Source organism: Diceros bicornis, chromosome 9, assembly GCF_020826845.1.
Source record: "Diceros bicornis minor isolate mBicDic1 chromosome 9, mDicBic1.mat.cur, whole genome shotgun sequence".
NCBI lineage: Eukaryota > Metazoa > Chordata > Mammalia > Perissodactyla > Rhinocerotidae > Diceros > Diceros bicornis.
In genome coordinates this window covers 68,541,339-68,568,951 of record NC_080748.1, presented here as the reverse complement: position 1 = coordinate 68,568,951, position 27,613 = coordinate 68,541,339, and the positions used below count along the sequence as shown (strand labels likewise).

Genomic DNA, 27,613 nt, shown 5'->3' with positions numbered 1-27,613 from the left:
GGCTATAATCACCAAGACAAAAAACAACAAATGTTGGAGAGGATGTGGAGAAACAGGAACCCTCATACACAGCTGGTGGGAATGCAAATTGGTGCAGCCTCTATGGAAAACGGTATGGAGATTCCTCAAAGAATTAAAAATAGAGATGCCCTATGATCCAGCCATCCCACTACTGGGAATCTATCCAACGCACCTGAAATCAACAATCCAAAGAGGCTTATGCACCCCTATGTTCATTGCAGCATTATTCACCATAGCCAAGAAGTGGAAGCAACCTAAGTGTCCCTCGACTGACGATTGGATTAAGAAAATGTGGTATATATATACAATGGAATACTACTCAGCCATAAAAAAAGACAAAATCGTCCCATTTGCAACAACATGGATGGGCCTGGAGCGTATTATGTTAAGTGAAATAAGCCAGAAAGAGAAAGACAAACACTGTATGATCTCACTCATATGTGGAATATAAACCAACACATGGACAGAGAAAACTGGACTGTGGTTACCCGGGAAGTGGGGGTGGGGGGTGGGGGGTGGGCACAAGGGGTGAAGGGAGTCATATATGGGGTGAAGGACAAACAAAAATGTACAACCCAAAATCTCACAATGTTAGAAACCATTAAAATATCAATAAAAATGTAAAAAAAAAAAAAAAAAATGGTATGTCCAGGATCTCTTGAGAAGCGTATTTTTCTAAATCCAAAGTGATTTGTCACGTCCGGCAACGTTTGACTAAACTATAAGTTTAAACACCTTATGTTCTGGTTATCTGCTGTTGAGTCACAAACCACTCCAAAACTTAGTGGCTTAAAACAGTGACATTTATTTTGTTCATGAGTCTGCAATTTGCGAAGGGCTTGGTGAGGACATGTTATTTCTATTTCTCTTGGAGTTGGCTGAAATGGCTTGAAAGCTGAAGGCTGGCATCATCTGAAGACTCAGTTACTCACATTAGGTTGATACCGACTCTCAACTGGGATACTGACACATGGATTCTTCATATGGGTACTTAACTTACTCAGAGCATGGTGGCTTTGTTCCGAGGGCAAGCATCCCAGGAGGACCAGGCAGAAGCTGTATCTCTTTTGACACAGCCTCAAAATTCACAGTTTTGCCTTCTTCACGTTCACAGGCTCTCCCAGATTCAAAGAGAGAAAGCACAGACCCCCTACACCTCTCAGTGGACCCACGTCAGCAACAGACTATAATGAGAACATGAGGATGGGATATATATTATTGTGATCACCTTTGGAAAACACACTCTTCTGCATGCCAAAATATCAAATATAATGATGAAGACAGGCAGAATTCTCACATTTGGAAAAAGAGCGCAAGTGAGGCCATACTGATTTGTTACTCCACGTCTTGCGGCCAGGAATAGCAGGGCCCACATTCCTGATTACTGTAACTCAGGCTGCTAGTCTTGCGGCTCCCTTCCCCAGCCTTGCCTGAGAGGGGCTTGGGGAAGAAGTCTCTATCTTTGACGGCTCTCTTTTTGTTGGTGGTGGTTCTGAAGCTCTGAGAAAACACAATTAAGAGAAATAATCATCACAATATTTTCAGGATCCAGGCTTCTCTTGAATTACCTAAAATCTGAGTTGTTGGTCAATTACGTTTCTCTTAGTTCCACCAATTAGCATGCCAGTCCATGGTCTGCTTGCCCTCAGATACTCTCATTGCCTTTTTGCTCTTCTCAAACTCTGTGGGCTATTTCTTATGTTCCCCTGTGATCTGCCTTTTGTTCGAAGGAAGAAACCAGGGTATTTCTCCCTCTGCATCGAGTGGCATCTCTGGCTGCATTTCCTTGACAACCCCATCCCCTGGGTTTCTGGAACACTTCATCCTCCCTTTGTCCTTCCAGGGTAGGGAGATGCTACTCCCTGCTTTTGCTCATCTCTGGGTTGACATATCATCCGCTTGACTTCTCTCAACTATTCCGTCATCTAACTGATTCCACTATTAAATGTCCTTTGTTTCAAATACTTAGAAGTACTTAAGTATTATGTAAGCCACTGTTATTCTGACTATCTCAGTTATAGCAGTTGAATCTACAAATTTTTACAAATCAAATTAAATCTGTGGAGTGTTCTCTGTCCATCTAAACTGTGACTTCTCCCATTTTACAGTTTATTAATTTAACAAATTAGCTTATTTACTTTTGAAGAAGGGAAGTATTTATTGAACATTTATTATAGACTATACATTTGTTAAACTCATTCAGTTCTCACAACTCAATAAAGTTGGACAATCACCCTGCTTTTATAGTAAAAAAACTAAGACTCAGATAAGTTACTTAAGTAGCTTCTCTGGTGTCTGACTATTATTCTTTTCACCACACTACAATACACTATTGAGTATTTTATTTTCCATCATTAGTCTTTATCCTGATTTGAAATTAGCCATTTTAGATTTAGTAATAAATTTTAGTGTTTTAGGGAGCACCTCCAAATCAGACGTACTTGTGTTCTTGAAAATTACCTTTTCATATAAACTTTGATAAAGCAAAGCTTTTGGCTGAGAATTAGTTACTATGACAATCCAGTTAATAATCAGACATGGAGGGGGAGATAAGGCATTTCAGGATAGGTGAACCAAATCATAAATAATTAATTGAATCTTTTACTATTTGCATACTCATACCATAGAACCTAAAAAATACATTTAATTTGTAGAAAGAATACCATAAATAAACTAGTATTAGTATTGAAATAAACCTGTCACTTGCTTACACAGTAGGCCTGACATTAGTTAGACGGAAATCATATTGAATTAATACAATGTCCTTATTATTATAACCATACCGTCAGCTACTATAGTGTCACAAAAGTGTTTCATCATTAAGTGATGGTTTAGTTGAAGCTACATTTCCAATGAGAATGATGAATAGCATCCAAGCTTATTTGTTGTCACCTTGAAACACGTTTGCAAGCCCAGGAATACACATCTTTTATGTATATTTTATTACACATAGACTAATTTAGTGACAGTTTGAGTTTTTCTGAGTTTCTTTTGTGAAAAAAAAAAAAAAAGAAAGAAAGAAAAGGCTTGGGTGTGAGGATAGAAGCCAAAGAAATCTGTAAAGCTGAAAGTGAAAGTGACAAAAGTGTCTGTGGTAGACAGGATTCTAAGATGTCCCCAATATTTCCTGTCCCTGGTGTGAACACCCTGCATATCCCCAGGACTGAATTTCATGTGTTTTACTCCTCTGATTAGGTTGTGTATATGATACCATTAACCTTGAGATAGGGAGATCATCCTGGAGGGCTTGACCCAATCAGAGGAACTCTTTAAAAGCAGAGAATTCTCTCTGGCTGCTCACAGAAGCAACTTGGAAAGATTTGAAGGACTATTCTCCATTGCTGAGATGGGGAGGACCTCGTGGTAATGAACTTGGAGCAGCCTCTAGGAGTTTAGATCTGTTACCAACTGACAGACAGCAAGGAAACAGGGACGTCAGTCCTGCGACAGCAAAGGAAAGAACTTTGCCAATAACGAGAATGAGCTAGGAAAAGGACTCTAACTCCACAAGAGAACGTGGCTGGCTGACACCCTGATTTTAGCTTGAGCAGAACCCAGCCACACTGTGGTTGAACTTCTGACCTACAGAACTGTGAGCTAATAAATGGATGTTGTTATAAACTTCTAAATTTGTGGTAACCTGTTACACAGCAATAGAAAAAGAATATACCTCCAAAGGCGGCCTGAACAGATCCCTTTCAGCACACTGGGAAAGCATGGGGTTGATGGAACCTTAAGGGACTTTTGTGCACACACTTGCTGCACATGGTCATGCTAGGACTCTCCACTGTACTCTGAACAACTCGAGTGGGTTTAAGGAGTATTGAGGTTTCATTACTCAGCTTTAGTCCATCAGAAGCATGTATAGTGCTCCAGCTTACCAAGCACATTTGATCTGGGCAAAACTCCAAGAATTGGATGAGGTTGAAACTTGACTCCATCCAGCATTTTGGTCCATAAACATATTTGTAAACAGATGGTGATCCAAGACATCGGATGATAGAAAAATCCTATCATAAATACTTTGTCTCCAAATCCAAATCCACTGCCCTATAGTAAGATGTGTCATAGTCATTGAAAATGGTGAATTGCATTTTGTAGAATAATCTGGCTTTCTTATTGTTTTATTTCTCAATAAATATAATTTGAATTTTTCAGAGTTCTTGTTTGCAAATTGGCAATCTACAGATATGCATAAATATAATCACAAAAACCTAAAATATTGTTCAATGTTATGCTGACAATTATTTTCTTACCTCAAAGATAATTGTAAAGTATGTTATTCAATTTGTTTTGGGCAAATAAAACATTCCTGAAAAGATGGACATAAAAAACTTCGTTAAATAACAGACTTGCGACTTCATTAACCAAAGTGTGGTATGTGGGCTAAGTGAAATGACTTTAGATAGCACACCTAAGAATATTTTTTACTTAAGTAGATAGTTAGAAAATAATATTATGTGTTGATACAGTATGTATAATAAATATTATATTTATGGCAAGTAAAACCATGATGCTGGTTTTTAAAAATTAAATGTATTTAAGTAAAAATGGAATGGAATGAAATATAATAAAATGATTAAGTAAATATTATTTTAGGTGTTATATGGGTATGCCAAAAATCATGAATGTGGTTTAAAAATGATTAAAATTTGGGAAACACTGCACTGTGTCTAAACTTTTTACCTCTATTTGATTCCTAGTTCTAAAATTAATTATACTTCTTTACTTTTCCAAGATATATTTTCAAAGGTGTTAAGTTAGTGTCAGCAATTAAATTTATTCATTTTAGAAATCAAAGGCATTTATTTTTAATTACTTGAATATTTTACTAAATGATTCACAAACTACTTCCCCCTATGTAAAGATTCTAGATCCAAACTTCTCTGAGTCTTGTGATATGTGTTTAAAATTCAATCAGAATAATCTATTTTAGATGAAGTAAATTATGAAATTGTTTATTTATTTATGAAGCTTTACTTCATTAAGAGTTTGAGCTTCAAAATAAGTATATTTGAATTTAGTCAATAAAATAGTTGACCATCAACAATCACTTTTGCAATGACTGCTGTTGTGTGCATGTTTTAAAGGTTTTATACATGTATGAGTATTTATGTATTTTTAAAATATATTTCAGTATTTTTATATACATTAAAGGATTTTCATAACTATTAGTTGCTATCTACACTTTGATGAGTATTTGTGATTTGACAACAGAAAATACCGACAATGTTTTAATCATCACTTTGTGTTCAGTATAAAACAGATCTAAATCACTTAGTGCTTTTGAAGATGAACAAAAATACTATGTCCTTATGAAATATTTTGCAGATCTCCAAAATAAATTAGAATTCTCCCATCCCACCCTTAGGGCTCCATATTATCTGAAGATCATTAACAATGAAAATGGATAATTTTTTATATTATGGTCTGCCTCATTTAGTGTTAGTTACTATAGCTATTGCCTCTGTCTATATCTCACTGTGTGATTGACACCAAAAGCAATCTTAGGTTGGAGAAACAGATTCTTCCTATTTAGGTGCACCCTGGAATGCGTTATAATTACACACTCAAGGGAACTTACACTGAACACGATTTTACATTTACATTATGGGCTCTGCCTGCAGGCAGTGACAGTAAAGAGTAATGAGATGAAGCCAAAGATTTCTGCAAACTCTTCTCTCTGCAAAAAATGGGAGGGGTAAACTCAAGGGAAAGAAATACTGTAAAAGTTCCATGTCAGATGGTAGGAAAATAACATGCTTAATTTGAAAGGAAGATGAGAAAGAATGTGTTAGTTAGGGAACAGGCTAAGCTGATGTAACAAAAAGACCAAGAATTCATTAGCTCATAAAAACAAAACAATAACTTTATTTTTCTCTCACCTATCAGTCCAGAGGTAAGCAGGCAATCCAGGGCAAGGAGGAGACTCTGCTTCACAAGGACATTCAGGAACCCAGATTTTCTATGTGGGATTCTTTGAACCCCTTGAGAGTTTCACTTGCACTACATATTCCAAACTGGCTTGCCAGCACACTGTCTTTATTCAAGACCAAGGTAAAGAGAGAGGTGGGAGCATATACCTAACTGTGTTAAGATCGAGACTGGAATATTACATGTATCTCTTCCCCTGACATCCCATTGTCAAGAACCCAGCCTTACATACCTACAAAACAGACTAGAAAAATATTGTCTCTGGCTGGGCAAGCACTTACCAAAAACTCAAGGAGTTTTATTATTAAAAGGAAAATGGGGAAAGAATATTGGAAAACAGTAGTCTCTGCCTTTGGCCTCTAGCCCTCAAATATCCACACACACCAGTCTTCCCAGACAGAAAACACAGGCCCTCCGCAAGGAATGCAGCTTAAAGTTCATCTAGTTACTGTGCCCAGTTCAAAAGAGGATCTCCGAGTGATGTTATTTCTCTCTACCTGATCTGGAGGTGGTTCTTCAAGAATTAGCAATTTGTTATCTAACAGACAAGTTACTTGTGCTCTCATACATCTCAATACGAAATTGTGAAGTAGGATAAAGAGCTGCAATAAAAATTACCATTCTACAAGAATGGGAAACATGGCACTCACTATGATATTCTATTTGGCAGGAATTGAGAAGACTTCTTCCCCAAGCAATAAAGTCAATTCCTTGGTTAGGCTCTGGTTCTAATCTCTGGAAGGAACTAGTTTGTCCACTGGTCCCCACAGCCACTGGTCTTGCCCCCAGGGAGATTCATTCTTCTCCATTATCTACTGTGGTATCATCTTATATCAGTCTAGGTCCAATCAGAAGATAGAAACCACACAATAATTTGAACAGGGAAAGTTTAATATAAAGAATCACTAACTAAACAAGGGTTTGGAATAACAAGGAATTGTCTAGTAAGAAGTAAACAGAACTCTAAAGAATATAGGAATTGGGGCTGGCCCCGTGGCTTAGCAGTTGAGTGTGTGCGCTCCGCTACTGGTGGCCCAGGTTCGGATCCCGGGCGCGCACCGACGCCCCGCTTCTCCGGCCATGCTGAGGCTGCGTCCCACATACAGCAACTAGAAGGATGTGCAACTATGACACACAACTATCTACTGGGGCTTTGGGGGAAGCAAAAAGGAGGAGGATTGGCAACAGATGTTAGCTCAGAGCCAGTATTCCTCAGCAAACAGAGGAGGATTAGCACGGATGCTAGCTCAGGGCTGATCTTCCTCACAAAAAAAAAAAAAAAAAGAATATAGGAATAGAGATACAAGAAGCAGCCACTACCCCTGGGGCTGAGATAGAGCCCCAAGGAAGAGGCCCTCCAAGGACTGAGATCCAGACTTTGTTGGAGAGTGATTCAGCATGGCTTACTGAATGGCAGTTAAGTGGAGTAAAGTCAGTTGAATTTACCAGAAATCCACCCTCTGGTAGCTATTCATGGGGCAGTGTCTTGCTCTAAGTATTCCAGTCTGAAACTGGCCAAGGAAACTGCAGCCTCTGGGTGCTGCTGACTGTTATACACTGAAGGAGCTGGGCAATGGAGAAGAGCCTGCCAGGTGAGCATGCCAGAACCAGGAAAGAAAATCCCTTTCTCTTGCAATCTCTCTTGAGCACCTTCTATTGACAAAGCTTAATATTGTGCCAGCTGGCAGGGAAGAATACTTCAAGAGCAAGCTCTCATTTTTGCAAAACAGGCAGTGAAGGGTAAATTTGGAGCTGAAGGACATAAGTTGATAATTGGCACACACTTGAAGTGAGTTGTTGAGCGTATTCCCCTCCGGATGCTAAAAAAACCACCTGGTAACTTTGGGCTCTTTAACGCAGGGGACAAATTGGCAGAAAAAAAAAAGAGTTACTGCAATGGTGAATGTAATTTATCCTGATCACCACGAGCTGGAGTCGCTGGTACGAAATGAGGTGAGTGAAGAATGTATATCGAGCCCAGGGGATTCATTAGGGTGTCTCTTCATGCCTTTATGCCCGTTGACCACGATGAATGAGCAATTATAGCAACTGCGGCCCAAACATAACATGGCAAGTAAGAGGTCAGTCTCCTCAGGGTTGAAGGCCTGGATAATCCCACCAAGCAAGCAACCAAGATCAGCTGAAATGCAAGCTGCGAGACAGATCAAGAGATCTATAAAATGTGATGAAGAAAGTAATGATGAATATCAATGACAGAGGCAGGACTAGCAGCAGTAACCCTCTCATATTAAGTGCTTGCTGAGATTGTGGCCAGACATATCTAAAGGCACCCTGTGATGCACTGGGACCAATGCAGGACACAAGCAGATCTGAGTGGTGCTAAGTGTGCAGTGTGTTGGAAACTCTTGTGCACTGTCGTTTTTTGTGTGTGTGTGAGGAAGATCAGCCCTGAGCTAACATCCATGCCAATCCTCCTCTTTTTGCTGAGGAAGACCAGCCCTGAGCTAACATCTGTTGCCAATCCTCCTCCTTTTTTTCCCTTTTTCTCCCCAAAGCCCCAGTAGATAGTTGTATGTCATAGTTGCACATCCTTCTAGTTGCTGTATGTGGGGGGACACCGCCTCAGCATGGCCGGACAAGCGGTGAGTCAGTGCGCACCCAGGATCCGAACCTGGGCCGCCAGTAGCGGAGTGCGTGCACTTAACCTCTAAGCCACGTGGCCAGCCCCTTTTAAATCTCCTTAATCACACCTCTAACTCCAGCCACTCCCGAGGCAAGGAAATCCACACAAGCTGACCAGTTTTATGGAGCACACAATGCCTCACCTTGGGCCTGTGTGGTGTCGCTCTCTCTTTCCACCCAAGTGAATCCAATAGATATCAATACGTAAATATTATCCAGAAGAGGGGGGTGGTTAACACCCTGGAGACACTTTAGTCAGTAAAGGATGAGAACCAATAGGAAAAATGATTCCTCCTTTTCCTCCCTAGGCAGACAGTTTTGGAATACATTTCCTAAAGGTCTCCAGAGGGTTTCACGGGATGGAACACCAAGCAATTCTAGTAGTGGCCAACTTGATAACTCCTTTCCTGTTTCACTCCCCTCTCCCTCGTTCCTGCTCCTGGGACCACTTCTAAAATAAACTACTTGCATGTAGGCCTTTGTCCTGGACTCTAATATCAGGGCCACCCCATTTAAGTAGAAGGCTCTGCTCCAAAACGTCATCGAGGGCTTCAGGTTCCTTTCACTCTGTTGCTCTCTCTACCCCTAGAGTTTCACACTCTGCTCCTCTGCATAGTCAAAGCTGACTCACCAGCACCAGGCCCATATTTCATCCCAAATGGTGGGGAAAAAAGATAGAGGAAGATAAGCACATTGCTTTAAAGGATGTGACCTGGCAGTTGCACAGATCACTTCTGTTTCCTTTTCATTAACAAGAATTTAGTCACCTAGCCACTCTTAACTGCGAAGGAGCCAGTAGTCTCTAGCTAGGTAGCCATGTGCCCAGGTAAAACTTGGCTGATCTTGTTCCTAGACGGGACTGAGAAAAACAGATATTGGGGTGACATAAGCAGTCTCTGCCACAAACACAAACAGAAAATATAGTAATGTATATTAAGAATTTTCTAAAAATGTTTCCTTCGCCACCAAGTAAAAATCTCTGGGTATTAGGTCATATAAATAAGCCCCAGTACTGCCATGCCTGACACTGATTCTGCCATTTCTCTCAACCAGCACATTATATTTATTTGCCACTTTTCATTTTTCTTGAATTATCAACACCTATCTTTTGCCTATTCATTTCTTAGAGAACTTCATGATTTTTCTTATGATTGCTTTTTATATTAAGAATAGTCACTCTATTTCCTGTATTTTTTTCAAACATTTTCTTTAGTGTAGTGTTTGTATTTTAATTTTGATTCTGGCATTTTTCTTAATTATATATTTTTGGATTCTTATATATAACAATGACTGTTGGAAGCCTATTTATGTTGTTTCATTGATTTATCTTGAGTGTTGCCAGTGTGTCTCATTTTATTAGTGTAACTTCATAAAACATTTAGTACCTAGTATATTTCCCACGTTGTTTGACTTTTTCTCATCTTCTTACCTGTTTGTTCTTCCAGATGGAGACTAGAATTATTTTTGCCAAGTCCAAAAGTAAATTCCACGGGGTTTTTATTGGAGCAGTGTTGACTCAATAATGGAGTATGGGAAGACTGATACATTACTGTTTTTTCTCATAGAGAAACCTAGCTAGCACTCTATTTATGCAACTTTTATGAATCTAGTGTTTAAATTTTTTTACCTTTCACTCTGCATGTCTCAAGATTTTTTCTAGATAATTTATACCATTGTCACTATTTTGCAGTCTTTTTTTCTTTTGGTAACTTCTATGTGAGTATCTAAGAAAACCATTGATTTTTATATTTTAACTTTCTGTTCAACTACCTCACTGAAGTCTCTATTAGCTTTCATAATTTTTCTACTAATTTTCTTTCGGTTTCCAAAGAAGAGAATCATTTTGAATACTAATAATGATAATTGTGCTTCCCCTTTTCTAAGCTATGCCAATTATTTCTGTGTTCTATTTCAGTGAGTTTATTCACACTACCAAAGCCGAGCTAAGTCATAGGGTGACGGCACCTGTTTTAATATATTAAACTTGTCACGATGTTATTTGCATTATATTTATGTAGTTCTTTTGCATCTATCATAAGTGAGATTATCCACCGTTATATTTTTGTATTTTTCTCAGATGTTAGTGCTAACTTGAAGAAATGTATTAGGAAGCCTTTTACCTTTTCCTCTGTGCTTTAAGAGTTTATAACATTGGAATTGGCTTATCCTCAGAAATTTAAAATAACTCAATAGCCTAAATTTTCTAGGCTCAAAGTCTTCAATGGGAGTAATTATTTAGCTACACTTTAAAGTGTTTCTTGGTTACTGCTCTATTAACAATTTCTATATTTTATGAATCATTTTTGGTAATGTTTTTCTCCAGAAAACCAATGATTATATTGAGATTATCAATTTTTAGCATAAAACCCACATATAATTTTTACTTTGTTTTTAAAACTAGGGGTTTAAAATCAAATACTAAAAAATAAAATGAAAGTACAGAAAAAGAAAAAAAAAGTCACTGAAAAATCTCACCACTCAGATAACATTGCAATGGACATTTCTGTATGTTTCTGTCTTTCTGGTGAGATTACTCTATGTAATTCTTTCCACAGTTTTCATTAAAAATATACTTATTTTTTCTGATTCTAACAGAAATATGGTTATCCTACATTTGGGAAAAGTATAAAATCATATTAAATCCCTTCAAATTCTTCTGTTCAACAATAAGTAATGTTAATGTTTTGCTATTTAAATTTTCTTAGCATAATTATCATAATGTATAAGCTGTTCTAGAAGGCAGTATAGCCATTAAGAGAACTGGTTCTAGAACCAGACTGTCTAGATTTAAATTCTGGCTCCTCCACTTATCAGACCTGTGAACTGAGTGCGCTGCATATCTCTCTGCCTCAATTTCCTAATCTGTAAAATGGAAACAGTAATTATAGCAGTTATCTGATAGTGTTGCTGTTGGGATTAAATAAATACCCAGTGCCTGACACGGGGTCAATAATTGTTAGCTACTATTAACTTTAAATAAAGTTAACATAAGGACATTTACAAGTCCTATATGAAAGGTTAAAGGACAACTAAATGGCCTATAACAAAATTACTCAAGCTGCTCAATAGGAATTTTAAGGTTACAAAAAATAATTCTTCAAGTTTCTACACAATGGAATTGCCGTTCTGCTGCCCTATGCAGTTCTGCACCAGGGCAGATTGATTTGTCTACTACTGCATTGTTTCTACTGCATAGATGAGTAGAGGTGGAGTGGCTGTAAGGGGTATTCCCTTGCTGTGGGGGTCAAGGGTCAGAGAATAAGGAGGCATAGGTCCTTTTGTTTGTTTTTAGCAGTATCCACTTTTATTTCACCAGTGGGGATCAGCCACATCTCCTCTCACTTTATTGTGGGCTCAGAAATTCGAGTTCATATTGGTCACAAAGACTGCTTCTCAAGCCCTCATTCCTCCTGTAACTACCACCTCCTCTTTTCTAACCCACTTACTGTATTAAATGATTCTGGACCAAGCTCTTCCAATAATGCTTTCTTAATATCTTCCGTCTTCAATCCCTGGTACACATGTAGCTAGAATGCATTTCAGCTACAAATTCAGAGTGGGGACAGGCTTTTTCCACACTGGTTTTTGGATATCAGGCCATGTCTGTCACTGCTGGGCTGTCTCTTGCGCCTGACTGAAGGCCTTTTCAAGTATGCCTCTCTTTCAGGCATACAGGGATCCTTCCCACACTCCTAAACCTCCTTAAATGCACAGGAACCACTCTACCTATCTCCCATGCCACAGTGAGTGGCAAGAGGTCTGGTGAGTCTTTTTCAGGCCTGTCATCTGAGCGAGGGGACAAGGCCAGCTGTGGAACTCTTAATATATGTGGGATTTCTGCTACCTCCTACCTGTGCCCAACCCCCCCAAAAGACAGGAAAGAGCAGTGGTTTCTGCCACTTCTTGCTCCCCCCCAAACACCAGCTGTCCACATTCCAGGGAATCTTTCCCGGTCTTGAAAGACAAGAAGCTTTTCTTTGACATCATTATGCAATCTTTTAAACTCACCGTTCCTAAGACATGGGTTCACGAGATTAAAAAATCTTTGAAAGACCTTTATTTAAACTCTCAGGTTAAGATGGCATCAAGACAGATTAGACCATGCAAATTCCAGGCACTTTGAAATTGAGATGACTAGGAAATACGAAATATTATGATTACGGTCCAATAAATAAGCAGTTAATTCAGGTGGTAATAAGTTAATGAATCCAGTAGAAAATAATTTTAGTTTTCATGTTTCAAAATCTATCATGTTTTAAATAACACTTTTGCCTCTGCGTTTTCCATATGAATGTAAAACATCCAATTGAAACTAAATAAGTATTCTGATTACCTTGAATACTTAAAGGTAATACTTCAAGTATTCTTAAATACTTAATATTTTTAAGTATTTAAATATTTAATTTATACTTAAAGTTTCATAAGGATACGGCTAATAATAAATTACTTTAAGTAATACTTCAATACTTAAAATTTTATAAGGATAGGTTAATAATTACTAGACAAAAAATCCTTAACCATGTGCATATCATTGATGATTGATAAATGGATAGACAGATAAAGAGAGGGAGGGAGGGAGGGAGGGAAAAAAGGAGGGAAGAAAGGAGAGAGAAGGAAAGGGAGAGAGGAAAAGAAGAGAGAGAGCAGGAGAAAGAAAGGAAGGGAGGGAGGCAAAGAATGCAGGACTATAACTCCAACAACCCTTGGAACAAACAAAAACTGCTCAAGATCTAGGAAGAGTAAAGGTCCACTGTCATTAAGTAAATTGTCTAAAAAGCAGTTCCTTCATTTTATTGCGTATGGTCATCTCAGTGATCACATTTGTCAGGCAATTGCTTAACTCCACTTCAGTTTACCTCTGCAAACAAAGTCATTGGGTCAACATAAAAAACTCAAACAGTTTCAAAAGTGGAACATTTTGAAAGCATTTTGTTTGCTAGAACAAATATACCTTATGGTTAACTATTTAGTAGAGATTGATTTCCTCAAACTTGGCCCAATTATTCCATGAGTTCAAGACAGAACAGCGTCAGCAGCACTTAGACTTAACATGGTTCAAGTGTAAAAATCAATCATTAATCTCAAAATTTTCTTCAGCATCTTAGTAGCATGTGCTCTGTGTTTAGCTAGTATTGTATTTTAAAAAAGTGGGCAAAGGTCATGGCTAAGTCATTCTCAGCTATTTAACATAATGGCATTATATAACATGATTATTTAATTTCTGCACTGTAACCTCACTGAATTATTAAACTATGACTTTAACGTTTTCCTGGTAGGTTTGTTTAAGTTTCATCAGTGCTTCCTTATTCTAGATTCTATCATTATCCAGAACTGAATATGTGTAAGAAACCTGTAACTTAAAGTTGAATTACATGACTGTATAAATGTATTGCTATCCCTTAATTTTTTTTAATAAATCAAATGAATACAAAGTAATAACCCTATACAAAAAGTGAAAATTACTTTTGGATGGCATCCTTTTGGAGACAGACCTATGATTAAAATATTAAGTCTTCAAACATCAGCAGGGTTGAACAAGCCTTTTTTTTTTTTTTTTTTTATAATTTTATTTATTTCTCCCCCCAAAAGCCCCAGTAGATAGTTGTATGTCATAGCTGCACTTCCTTCTAGCTGCTGTATGTGGGACGCGGCCTCAGCATGGCCGGAGAAGCAGTGCGTCCGTGCGCACCCGGGATCCGAACCCGGGCCGCCAGCAGCGGAGCGCGCACACTTAACCGCTAAGCCACCGGGCCGACCCCTGAACAAGTCTTTAAAATGAATAAAATATGTGCTTAGGGTCTTGGATATTTTACTATTTCATCACCATTTTAAGACAAGGCACTTCTATAGCGGTGAGATGTCTCAAATTCTGTATAAGCAAGGAAACCAAGAATTTAATCTCGACAGTAACAGCAATCAACTATGACTGAACAGTTTTACTTGGTACTAAACTCCATGTTCCATTTTTGGCTGGAAAAATTTGTAAAATATTAGATTCCTCCTATTAAAAGCAAGGATCAACATACCATGACCAAATTGGTAAAAAACTTGATTACTGCATTAATGTATGCTAAATTAGATTGTGTTATAATCTGTGCCAAATGCACATACTGTATTAGTCATTTCCCCTTGAACTCCAGTAGCACTTAATTTCTGAGCCTTTCATTTAGTGTCAGCTACCACTTCATTTTACTAATTCTAATTTTACACATGTGAGACATCTCAAAATCACCTGCAATCTCCTTGAGGACACACAGCCTTTAGTATACGGTTATGAATATATATTTTCACAAATATTTGTCAGCTTATTAAGCAGCTTACTTCCCAGAGTACAGCGATCTGGTGGATAACAGCCAAAAAGTAAAAAAGAAGACAGTGGTCCTGAGGTCATGGACCCATTTCCCATTTCCTAAGTTACAAAGCAAGAAACTGGTTCTGAGTTACTTCTGCCAGAGACCTGTTCTGAACCCTTTTCATCATACTATGACCCACTATTAAAACTCCCAGAACCCACCAGATCATACCTACCCCTCAGCCATCCATGTCACCCTTACACATCACAGACAGGTGTGGGGATAGCTTTTTCTTGATATCCACTGCCTGCCCACCCCCCACCATAGACACACTGTCTTTTTCTATCCTTTCCATCAAAGGAAGCGCAATCTTCAGCCTCGACTTCTAGACAAAATTTGGCATCAGATGAGAATTTTAAGGATGGTGTGGAAATACATATTGCAGTGCATCAGAGAATACACTAATGTAAAATATTTGGGAGTGATCTTACATTCATTCAATAGATATTTATTGAATGCCCATTTTGCAACCATTTAGGGGAATACAAAACCAGATCTGTTGTTTTCAAGGAGCTGAGGTGTAACAGGTCTTACTGGCGGGCCAGAGAGCACCAAGGTAAGGGCCAGGACTTTGAGCACAGCCAAATCACCACCTGGATACATTTCCAAAGGCTACAAATCACCAAGGCTTGCAGGTTATGAAACTTAAGTATAACTGAGTTAAAACACAAACTACTTAAAAATATTTTGTGCTGAATTTCTATTAAAATGCTCTTCTATTTCCTCCTTTCTTGTCTTTTGCTTTGTGGGTTGTTTTCTTAGCTCTTTTTCTAGTTTAGTCTTTTATTCTGCTAGTGGTTGCTTTGAAATAAAAGCATTATTCAAAAAGCATTATTCAAAAAGAAATAACATTCAAACCATTTCTGCACTCTAACAAAGCAAAGGATAGATTGCTTATTTACCTTCTACATGTCTCTAAGGCTCATTTCCCAGTTTTTGCTAATTTTCAGGTTTTAGACCCTGGTGGTCTCTACATCCTGTATTTTCACTTCTTAAAGCAGCCCTTTAATGTTTACGTGTTTTATTGGCTAACATTTTTATTTCCTGGCTCCCTCATTCTGGAGTTCTTTAAATAACCTGTTAGCTGACTGGTGTAGTTCTACAACTTTTTTCTTGAATGGATTTGTGACAAGTATATACTGAGCCTTTCCCATCTGAGAAAATCTTCCTTTTACTCAGACAAGAATGACAATTGAATTTATGAATAGTCATTTTCTCTTCAAACCTCTATAAGCTGGAATTTAAATCCTGGGGAGGAAAACTCTAAAGAGTCTGAGTTTGTACCATTTTTTTCTCACTGGGTTGTTAAGTCTTTTCCTTAATTCATTAATTTTACTTAAGCTGTCTGAAAGAAATCCTAAGTAGTTATTCAGGTCTGGAACTATAACAATGTTCAAAACTGACATAATTCCACAAGATGATGAGAGGAAGCATAGTAAGCAGTACAACAGGCCCCCTCAAACATCTGAGTCCTAATCCCCAGAACCTTCAAATAGTTTACACGGTAAAGGGGAATTAAGGTGGCAGATGGAATTAAGGCTGCTAATCAGCTGGCCTTAAAATATGAGTTTTGGAATATCTGTGTGTGTTCAATGCAACCACAAGTGCCTTTAAAAGTGGAAAATGAAGGCTACGAGGTCAGCATAGTGTGATGTGAGGACTCAGCCGACTGTTGCTGGATCTGAAGATGGAGAAAAGGAGCCATGATCTAAGGACCACCAGCAGGCTCTAGAAGCTGGGAAAAAGCAAGGCAACAGATCCTGTAGAGCCCCCAGTACCTTAATTTTAAACTGGTGAGACCCGTGTGGACTCCCAATCTACTCCTCCCACCCCGCCCCTCACCGGAATCATGTTTGGGACCAACAGAGATGTATTCCCCAACTCAGTATTGTACTCTTTTATCATCCTTTTGTTATTCACCCCACCACCCTGTCTAGGTATCCTGTGTGCTGAGGGAAAGCTGACTTTGTCACTGACGATAGAGATGATGCATAAGGATCAGGCTTTAAAATGATCTTATCCCTTAGACTAGGTTCAGGTGGCTCTGACACCTAAACTTGTCCAAGCTAAGTGAAGCTGAAACTGTTTCAAATGCAGGTGGAATGGAGGCTTGTTTCTAGCAGGACATGAACTGGGATAGCTATGACAGCTATTTATCTCACTGACCAAGTTGGAAAAGCCAAACACAAACAATAACTTGCCTAACCTAATGGGGTAAGCTGGTACTTGAACAAGAAGTTTCCCTCTTAACCATTACACTATACTCCTTAAGTATAGCCAAGTAGCCAAGTACCACGTGGTAACTTAGAAGTCTTCAAATCGGAGTTGAGGTATTCCTGGGGCCCACAAACTAGATGTACTACAAGAAGTTATGTCTAGTTTTGAGGAAATCAATTGCCATACCAATTTCTGTATGTCGTTTCCTAAAATTAATCTGAGAACGTACCTGGTTTTCCTTCAACTCCTCCTTACTATCACCCTTTTCTTACATCACAAAGAACATTTCCTCAAGCTACTGGCTTTACTGATGCTTTCTTCGCCTCAGGACACCAGAGAGAAAATTCAAAATTTATTCAAGGCACGTATACCAGTGTAGGACTACTTGCATTCTTGAAACCTTCTGCTAGCGGTGAAGCCAAAAGTTAGAACACTCTAGTGTTTCAGTCAGTACCGTGATGTTCTAAGAATGCTAAGTTGTTTAGTAACCAAAAAATGAGGACTTGAGACTCTGGAGAACAAAACAGAATAGCGATAAAAAATATTACAAGACAGCCTTACTTCACTCAGGCAACACAATTATGTTGAGAACTATCCTGCATCTAAGCACAACTTCCCACCATGTTCACCTTCCTCAATAATTAGTTTGGTGGGTGCTCTTCTCCTTTACCCCAGCGGCCTGAACATCAGTTGCTCATTTTTTAGATGAGTCCAATTCAACATTTACATACTTTCAACATCACCATTACACTGCCATGCAAATGGAATGCAGAAGGGAAGGTCTTTTATTTTCTTAACACTTCAGACACTAAGGCTTTCATTTTTGCCAGAGAATTACTGGATACTGTAAATCCTTTACTTACCCATCTCCTACTCACAAACACTACACTGATCTCTTCTACTAGATATTTGATAAGCTTATCAATAAGGCATCTTACAATGATTCTTTTATAAGTCTCATACATACTAGCAGATCAATGCCTTCTTTCGTTTTTGCTGTTAACTTCCACTGAGCCTGCCTCACTCTAGCAGTCGTATTCACCCACAGGCACCTCCACTCATTTATGCAAGACTTATCAAGGACCTTCTACATGCTGGGTACAGTTTTAGGTGTTGACTAGGCATCAACGAACCACACATCTTCAAATCCCTGCCCTCATGGAGTATCCTAGAGGGGAATGAGGGGCATAAAACCTAAAACAAATGAAGATGGCAATTCAGGCTTGCGAAAGGGCCTCAGATCCTGCAGTTCTAACAAGATCCCAGGTGATGCCACTAGTCTATTAGGAAACATGACCCAGGGAAGGGGACTACAGTTGGCGGTTAAGGAGAGCTAGTTTGACTTGACAGTTGTGCAGACTGTACGAAAAAAAATTATACATAGGTAGGTGGGGGAAATTTTTCCAAGCTACAGGAAGAACAAGTGCAAAGTCCTTGAAGTCATCCTGGAGAGAGTAAAAGGTGGGGACGAGGGACGCAGAGCCCTTCAACCAAAAGCCATTGTATAAAGGCAATCGAGTGAGCTGGGGGCTCAATGAAGTTTCATATTTTAGAAGCAGCAGTCTATTATGTCACGAGTAACAGTGCAGTCAAGGGCAAAATCAGAGATCAGAAATGTTCAGAACATGGCAAAAATAACATCCTTTTTATTTAAATGTTTAAGAAATTTTAGATATCAAAGAATGAGAGGTATATTCCTTTGAGTCTGGAAAGAAGACTAGAAAATCACTTGTATGGAATGAACCTGTAGACCAGTGTGATTACAAGAGGCAACCCTCAAGGAAATCCACATCAGCAAAGACCATTACACACTTGGTGTATTAGGTGCTGTTACCAAAACAAAGTATCCTTGGAGCAGAGAGGGGAGTTACTACCACCTAAAGTTGGGAGTGAGGAAAAGCCTGTGGATTCAGAAGCAAATATAAGGTTGGCATCAGCTGAAAGGTATCATGCCAAGCAAAACAGTCAGCTATAGAACTTCAGTATATGAAGCAAAGTCTGTTCTCCAGTCCTATTTAGTGAGCATCTTACCTCCATACAAATTCCAAGGTGTTGCTTTGATGTTATTCTGCCTTCTGCATATTCTTCCCATGGCTCGTCATTCTCGACAATTTACGGCAGTAGTCATATTCTTAAATATATCAAAATTAACAGATTTCTCAAAATGGTTGTCTTCCTAGCATCCAGCCCTACTCACTCCCCAAAGATCCTATCTAATGCATCCATACCAAAGTTCCAGGACTTTATATTTTGAAAATTATCCTCAGGTAATTAATTATAATGCCCAACTGTGGTTAAGAACCTTATCTTATAAACGTATCCAACAGTAGTCTTCACTCAACATGGCCTTTGCATTCTTGAATTTATGTGAGGGATGTAACGGGACTTGATGCACTGCCTAAAACCATGTAGTGGCTGGAGGGGCATACATACTTGACCTAAATGTAGACAATTTTCATCTACTACTCTTGCAACATTCAGAGATCCCAGCTCCTCTCATCTGCTGAATAATGGTATTCCCATACAGATCATTATATCTCAACTAAGTATATAAGAATGATTTCTTTCAAGTTTACCAGTGGAATATAAGAACCTTTCAATGTCTTTTAGTCTATTTAAATTGAAGTCAACATTACCATATCTATTAACAATTTCATAGTATATAAACTTATAAACAAACATGTAAACAGGGACATGGTTTTTTAAAGTACTCAAAATTGCACAAGACTGGAACTGTTGCTTCAGAGTGGCTTTACTGGCCACAAACACAACCTAGTACCTTATTTTAAAAATTACTATAATTTTTTTGAACACTCAGAAATCGCTGAACTCATCTCAATCTGTTTCAAATATACTACAGGTCCATTAAGAAAGATTCACCCCTAGTATCAACAAATATTTGGGTATTTACTAAAAGCAGTTAAGACTTTTCACACTTTATGGTTTCCTCAAACATTTTTCAATGAATTAATAGGTAAAAAAAACTTTATTAACGTGTGCAATATCCCAGTAAGAACCAAATGGAGCCGCTTTAGACTTAATTAGTAAAATCTCAACTGGCTGGGTTTTAAGTGCCTATGACCTATGATTTAAAATAAACATTTTACACTTGGAGCCCATCTAATCAGATTTTAGGTTAATATATTAAAAACCCAACTCAATCTCTAAATTAAGTAACTTTAAGGGTGATTTGAGCATTTGTCAGATTCAAAATAGGTAGAGAATACCCTTTTTTATAGACTGACATAAGTTTGAATTTAGGATCCATTTACCAGTTTTATATCCTTCTTACACATAAATATTGCTCATCTCATTTCCTCATCTGTAAAATTAGGATACAAATACAGATGCCATAGATACCAAAGTAAGATAATACAGGTGAATCACTTCAGTACCTCTCCCCACTTCCCCAATTACCTCAAGTAATAAGCAAAGATGTTTAGAACATTTATAGTAAAAAAAAAAAAAAAAAAAAAAACAAGAAAACCAGAAAAACTGCCACAACTAAGAATAACCTTAAGATTTTTATTTCAATATGCTCATTCTGGACAATTTCTTAACAAGTAATTTTAAAACACGTAATTTATTTACATTAAATGCACTAAAACAAACAGCATACCTAAATTGCAGATACAAAAGCAGGCATCTCTGAACGCTATGTCTGTGTTCAAATTATTGGAAAAAGAAAACTAAACCTTCTTTAACAATTTTTCCATAGTCTTCAAATTCACGGGAGATACATCCATCTTAGTTATCCTTTAAAACTCATTAAGAATATTACATTCTGAACTTTATCAAAACAGAAAACTACATTAATTCAGACTTTAAGCACAATGTAAGCTGTAAAACAACCTCTAAAGCAAAGGACAATCTGCAAAGTCTCAAGCAGGCATGATGATCTCATTTCCAGTCAGACACCAAAAATTGGCCTTTACACTGAGCTCCCCTTACCTTTAGTGCTCAGTTCAGATTCCTAGTTCTCTCATAGACAAACTACACCGGGTCATGAATTACTGAGAACAGTATTTCATTAAATACATAATAAACTTTGATGTGACAATGAATTGTTCTCCAGGCAGTTGCAGGTTGCATTTTGTCAGGAATCATTCTGTAGGGTTCTTCAAACTACAGGGAAAAACCCAAGTCTGGCTTGCTCTGCTTAGACAGGTTTGCCTGTAAAATGAAGATCTCAAAGTTTTTAGTAAAATCACCACTACTTTGCAAGCAACTTTGAAAAAGAATAATTTGTAAAACCTTAAGTGCTTTCCTTTTAAACACACGAGACAATTGTACATACATAACATGCAAAAGAATATGAAGAGGTTAATTTTTTCCAATAGTTTGAAGGCAATCAAACCTGAAGTGCCAGTATCCTAAGTCTTAAGCAATTTCAGGGTTAAAACACTAAGAAAAAAGGTCCAAACTGTTTTTTCCAAGGTCAATTAGAGATGAAGCAATTATCAGCTACAATCAATTTGTTCACTTATTTCTATCTCAAAATAGCTAAATTAATAATGTCAACCTTTATATGCCTCCTGAGTCCCCTCCTTGAGGGGCCACTGTGTGCACCGCACGACCTGCTGGGGTTGGCAAAGACGGGGATTTGAGATTCTGGAGGAAAAACAAAGAGAATAGTGATAAAAAATATTACAAGCAAAGCCTTGCTTCATCCAGGCAACAAAATCAGTTGAGAACTAACCTGCATGGCATTTTGTTAGTGCTACTTGAAAACTACTATGTTGTCATGCCTAAGAAAATCTTAACAGGATCAAGAACATAAAATTTGCCACATTGTAAAGCCAGAAACAAACAAAATGCAATTCCTACTAAACCCTATACAACCTCAGCCTCACTGCCAACCCAAGAAAACATACACACTTATTAACTTGTTTACTAGATATAAGTCCCAGCTAAAGTCCAACTAAGTTCTGAACACAAATACAACAGAAGTTCTGTATCTAGAGAGAAACAGTTAACCATTTTTCTAAAGGTTTTGTTTTTAAAATTTATTTGACTTACGTTTTAGTGTACTACAGAAATCAACTGGCATGCTTCTTATCACTTCCACTTCAAAGAATTATACAAGCCTATTTCCCCAAAAGCTTTATATGGTTTGACAGATGTAAACATCACTCTTCTCACTTATAACCACAGCGCAGTTTTGCAGACTACTATAAGCCATGCTAACATATGGGACTTTTACAACATTTAGTTTAAAGCAATGTCTGTCATTAAATAACCAAAACAAAACAATTTTCAGGTCTCCTTCAATTCAAAAGGTTTAAGAACTCAAACCAAAGAACAATTAGATTTCCATTTCATAAATCACTACATAATTCTTAATATTTTCTCATTCTGAAAATTTACCTTTTCATCAACTCCATAACTGAAACTCTTACCTTTCTATTCAGGGACCCATAATTAAACTCCTTAAATTTCTTAAAGAAGGGATACATTAGAAGTTAAACTTTTCTTGTTTGACTTCACATAACCTATTTAAAAAATGCTTTCTAAATTTATCAGGTGGTGTAACAAATAAGGTGACAGATATTTATTTCATATTACTAAGATAGCATCTTTCCTCCAAAATTCAGCTTGGGTCCAATTTAACAATTGATCCTTTTAAATCTGATCCTTCTTAAGTTAACCCACATTTTTACACACATATGAAACCCAGGCTAGAGACAAAACACATGAAAAGAAAAGGCAGAAATGTTGGAAAAAATACTGTAACTGCCACTTCTTAGGTTCCCCTCCAGTGACATAAGTCACATAAGCCTAGAACCAACTGTCATCCTTGCGAAAGTGGTTTCTGAAGGCAGCAGGGAACACTCTTGGCATTACAGATGTGTATGCATAACACATATCTGTCACTCCCTTTATCATCAGCATGCCTTGTTTTCTTTTTAACTTATATTTTTTAAGTTCCAGAAAGCAAAGAACAGTCTACAGATCACTAACAGTTTATATATCATTAATTACTATGAAAACTAGTACATAACCAGTTAACATCAAGAACACCAGTACTGGTAAAATAGTATTTGGTTACCAGAAACAACACAACCTCCCCTCCCACATGTAAATTCCATGTGTTAAAAAATAAAAAAAAACTTTCTTTACACATTGCTTTAAACAGAATAGCATTTTCACCAAATTTAAATACTTGAATAATGTACAAGTAACATGACTTATTAATTAACTTTTAGATCAAGTAAAATATCCGGTAGCAAAAAAGCATATCCTCAAACTTTACAGATTATCATCAGTCATTTATTAAAGTAAATTTCCTTTACAGACATTCATAATAAAATACTTGATAACGAAATAAATCTAATTCGACAAAAAAAATACAATAAAAACTTAACAGTCAAATCTGACATGCAACCTCAGAGGTAGAATGTTTTAGTACAAAAATATGATAAACCTTGATTTCAAGGAACAAAGAGTTGTATGTATGATTTTTACAGTGACAAAGTAATTAAAATTACAAAGATTTTTTATTTCACATCTCTGGAACATTTAAAAGTAGAAGGTGAATCTTCAGTAATATTTAATTTTCAAAATCTTCTGGTCACAATCCCCACCAAACTCAACAGGCCGGGACAAGTGCAATACCATACAGAAACACAGCATTGCAACCGATCCCAACCTGTGTAGAAAGGGGTTTGATTTTCCCTTCCTTTTCTACAGACTTTTCACTACCACAGTCAGTTTTGCATGGATTTGCACAGCAGAATATCACACAGCTGGATGCAAACCTGCAAAACTAACCATAGAACAGTGTTCAGTAACTGGACAGTTTGATTGGGCGACAGGCCGAGGCTGGAGTTCTACAGCTAGCAGTACTTTAAGTGCTCATAATGCAGTAGATAACTAAACACTACCTGCACTATAAGCACTTTAGTGCTACAGAAGCTGTCACCATCAGATACACCAGGCAGATTCTACATCGACACAATAAAAGTACACAAAATTAGTAAAAATCACTTGAAGGAAATAGCAGGCCACCATCAGTTTTGCATAGATTTGCACAACTACATTCTTCTTGTAGTGCAACTATGCAAAACTAACAGAAGACTGCAAACAAAAAGTTATCAAAACACCTATATACTTGCTTGGCTTGAATTATTGGATGAAAACATAACTTCTTATGCCAGAAGGAGCACTTAGGGCAGTAGATGCTAATCTACTTCACTATCTGCACTAGATGCACCTTAGAACAAAAAGCACTCAACACCAGCAGGCCCTGCGCTTCAAAGCCCCCCTTGGCTCCCCGAGGCAGCTGTCACCATAATGCTACAAGTGCCTTCACTGCAGTAGATGCACATATCACTACCTGCACTGTAAGCACTTTGACATTATTCTGACTGGTCACAATCTTCAGTTTTACAAGGTGAAGTTCTCTGTATTCCTGCTAAATTTGAAATAAATAATTAGACAGAATAACACCTCAAACTCTAACAGCTATAAAACATACAAAATCCAGCATAATCCCTAATGGTAGAAAGCAGAATGAGTTTAATTATCTTAAACCTGCAAGTTCCATTTAGAAGCACATTTAGACATTAAAATTAGAAGAAAAATCTTTTTCACAAGACAATCATAACTAACCATCATTCTAACACTGTAAGACAAAGTGGTGGCTCTTCCTTTACCAGGCCATTCCCCAAGGCATGACTTAAAAAGTGAAAATCTGACGCATATGAATGAGAACTAATTTATCAACAGGGCAATTTGACTCAAGTACCTTTCAGAGGAAATCTTCACATCCACGTGGCAAAACATTTTTCTTTTCTTCCGGTTTCCAATTAGCAAATACTTGGTAAACTGATTAATAAAATTACTCTTCAGACTACCTTTCAAGTGCATTAACTGGTTGTAGAACTTAAATATGTGTTTAAATTATTTTAAACCCTGAAAACTTACTCCAGATTAGATCTATTTTATCACCCAATTTAAAGGAGTTCTAAAATTACATTTTGTAAACCCTGCATCAGTTTCCAAAGATTTATAACGATTTTTGCACCGTACTTTTACTAACGTAAAAATTAGCTGACCCATACGGAGTTAATTTTCTAGAAAAGGTAAATGGACAAAGTACAAAATACCTATTTCACTCTTTGAAAACCCAATCCCATCTTATTTATGCAAGTCAAGAGACATCTGTTTTTAAGAAAAGTTAACAAAAAAAATTAGAATACACTTACCCACTCGGGAAAACTTCCTTTCCAGCAAGTATCCTTAGAAAAGCTTCTGGTGCAGTTAGGTCCACGTGTATGACTAGGATGGGGGAGGGGGACATAGGGAAAAAAGACAAACATATTTGCTCAAAATTACTACCACCCTACAAATCCATATTTAAATTTTCTCTTTTCCAACCCCCTTATATCAACTAATTACATTCATTTGCAAAACCGAGGATAACATAGCCAGGCAATACTAGCAGAGTTTAAAAGACCAACAATGTATGGGTGAAAATGTGTAAGAGAATAAAGTTTAAAAACACCCACAAGTAGTAGATTCGTGTCTTATGTTAAAAAAAAAACCTGAAATACTCCAGTATGATCAACAGCAATCGTTAACTCGGCTGTACGGCTCCAATGAGAGCGAAAAGCAGCAGCAAAGGGACTATTCTTCACCGCCCCTCCCCCAATCAAGACCTCGTGGCTGCAAGCCGGGATAAAGAGTTGTTTCCCCAAGTGATGAGGTCCGGACGGCATTTTGCTAATCTTTGTGATTTTTTGGTGATATTGCAGAAACGAGCCTGCCTTCCCCAGTTCCCGTCCCCTCTCCTCCGGCTTAGGAACAGAAAAAGGAGCAGGAACACCCGAGACTGCAAAGTGCCCGCCACGCTCATGGAGCCCGGGCCAGCAGCACATGTCGCACAAGGGGGCGCGCGGCCCTGCGGCTCCCCGCGCGGCCACCAGGGGGCGGTGGATCAGAGCTGGGCCCTGCTGGACGCGGCAACCCCCCCACCCGTTTCCCGGCGGCAGCCGCGCGGCGACCGGCGGCGCCGAGGCCCGAGCGCGCCGGGGACGCGGGCGCGCCGCCCCTCCTTTGTGTCCCCCAGCCCCCCCGAGCCCGGCCCAGAGGGGCGGAGGCTCCGCGACTGCGGTGCCCGTCGCACGCGGCCCGAGGCCTAAGCCGGGAACAATCGGCCGCGGCGCGCAGTCGCCGCCATGTCCCCCGCCCTCACCCCCGCGCAGCCCGCCCCGCAGGAACATGGCGGCGCGGCCGCCGCTCCCGCCGAGCCGGCCCGGCCCTCCCGCGCCGCGCTCCCAGCCGGCGGGCGGACGAAGGCGCCTCCACGCCGCCGCCGGGGCCGGCCAGGGCCTGGTCCGCGGGCCACGGCCCGGGAAGTTGCGCGCCCTGCCCGGTGGCTGCCCACGCGGGGTAACAAAGCCCACGCGGAGTGGGGGTGGCGCCCAGGCCGCGGCGCCCCGAGCTCCCGCGCCCTCCGCGCGCCCGCCCTCCCGCGCACAAAGTTTGGGGGCCCGCGGGCTCGCGCCCACGCCGCGCCGCCCGCCGGCGCGCAGGTACCTCGTGGGCGCGCCCCCTCCCGGCCCGCGGCCTGCCCCATGTGCCGCCGCCGCCGCCGCCGCCGCTTTGTTCTGGAGGCGCTTTAACTCTCGCCCCCGAGAGAAACTTTCCCTGGCCGGGGCCGCCGCGCCCCGCGTGCCCGCCGAACCCCGGAGGGGGCGCGGGCCTCGCGCGCCCGCCCTCGAGGGGCCATTGTGTGCGCCGCCCGCCGGGGCCGGCCCAGGCAGGGTCCGCGCGGGGCCGGGCGCGGCCGCCGCCCCCTCCCACTCGCCCGGCCCGGCCCGGCCCTACCCCTCGGCCGGCCCGCGTGCGAGCGACGGGGCAGCGAGCCGCGGCTGCCACACGCCGGGGCGGCCAAGGGCCCGAGACCCGCCCCGGCCCCCGGCCACGCCGCAGCCGCCACGCCGCGCCGGGCCGCTCCGCCCCACCCGCCCGGCCGCCCTCCGGACCCGGGCCGCACACAACAGGTTTCCCTCAGTCGGCGGAGGGGCGGGCAGACTCACCGGGAGGAGTAGCCGCCACCATCTTCGCCTCGCCCGCCGCGGGCTCTCGCGCCCGCCTCCCCACCCGCCTCCGTTTTACTACGACCGGAGGCCCCAGGCCGGGGGTGCGGCCGGCCGGCCGGCCCGCCCCGCGGAGGGGCTTTGCGAGGGACGCGAGCCTCGGCGGCGCGGCGGGGGTCGTCCCCACCCCCTCGGCCTCGCCCGAGGGCGCGAAGTGGCGCGAAGGCGCAGGTCAGGCGGCAGCGGCGGCACCTCGAAGGACCATGTGGGTGAATGAAGGGCGGCGGCTCCCGCCTCAACGTAAATACGGACAAGCCCCACTCCCTCATTAGCATAAAAAACAAAGTACTTCCGACCTCCCCGCCCGCCCGCCAATCACCGCAGGCCCCGCCCACGGCGGCT

The 27,613-nt window shown here is 40.1% G+C and overlaps 1 long non-coding RNA gene across 1 annotated transcript; it reads right to left on the bottom strand.

The window, feature by feature from the left end:
* Nucleotides 1–20,679: 20,679 nt before the first annotated feature.
* Nucleotides 20,680–26,117, bottom strand: LOC131410289 (uncharacterized). Its single transcript, XR_009221217.1, has 2 exons — nucleotides 21,691–26,117; nucleotides 20,680–21,341 (listed from the first exon to the last, which is right to left on the bottom strand). It is a non-coding gene; the product is annotated as an uncharacterized LOC131410289 (long non-coding RNA).
* Between the last annotated feature and the right edge of the window lie 1,496 nt (nucleotides 26,118–27,613).